The sequence below is a fragment of the Penaeus monodon genome, chromosome 15, assembly GCF_015228065.2.
Source record: "Penaeus monodon isolate SGIC_2016 chromosome 15, NSTDA_Pmon_1, whole genome shotgun sequence".
NCBI classification, from domain to species: domain Eukaryota; kingdom Metazoa; phylum Arthropoda; class Malacostraca; order Decapoda; family Penaeidae; genus Penaeus; species Penaeus monodon.
Genome location: NC_051400.1, coordinates 17,325,095 through 17,325,789, shown reverse-complemented (window position 1 = coordinate 17,325,789; position 695 = coordinate 17,325,095).

Genomic DNA, 695 nt, shown 5'->3' with positions numbered 1-695 from the left:
TTGTTGTTTTGCTGTTGTCATGGTTAGGGCAACCGTGTGCTGACTCCTGCTTTCCGTTCCAGTGCACCGTAACTGCTCCGGGGATTTCAACGCCGCTTAAAATAGTGATCCAAAGACTTTTCGTGCGAGGGAGTTCGTGCGTGGGAGATCGTGCGTGAGTGGTGTGGCGGGGAATGCGATTGGCGTGAAATCAGATCGATATATATCTTCAGACCATAATCATCGCTATCATATTATTGGGATTTATCTAATGTAAGCGATGTTAACAGACGGCGGAAGTGGGTGGTTGCGGCTGGTGTTGGAGAGTCGGTGATTACGTTGATGGCTTTTTGTTAATATTCGTGTGTTTAGAATTTTTGTTTTCTGTTTGATTTAAGAATGGAGGGTTGCATATACAGTTGTTTTTTATTTACATTTGTTTTTTATTGTTGTGATCCTATGAAATTTCCGGAATATAGCGAGTCTTTTTAGATCTTCAGCCAGTATCAAGCTCGATAATGATAATGTACAATGTGCTCAGAAAGGCTAACAGCAGAGTATGTGTGTATATATACGCCTCCGCCCGCACATGTACGTTTATAAGATTCTAATATGTATTTACGATATTGCCCCGTAAAGTATTTATTAACCTCTCCTTTTAACGACGATAACACGCCTCCCTCCACCTCCCTCCACCGCAAGGCCCCAACGCGAGG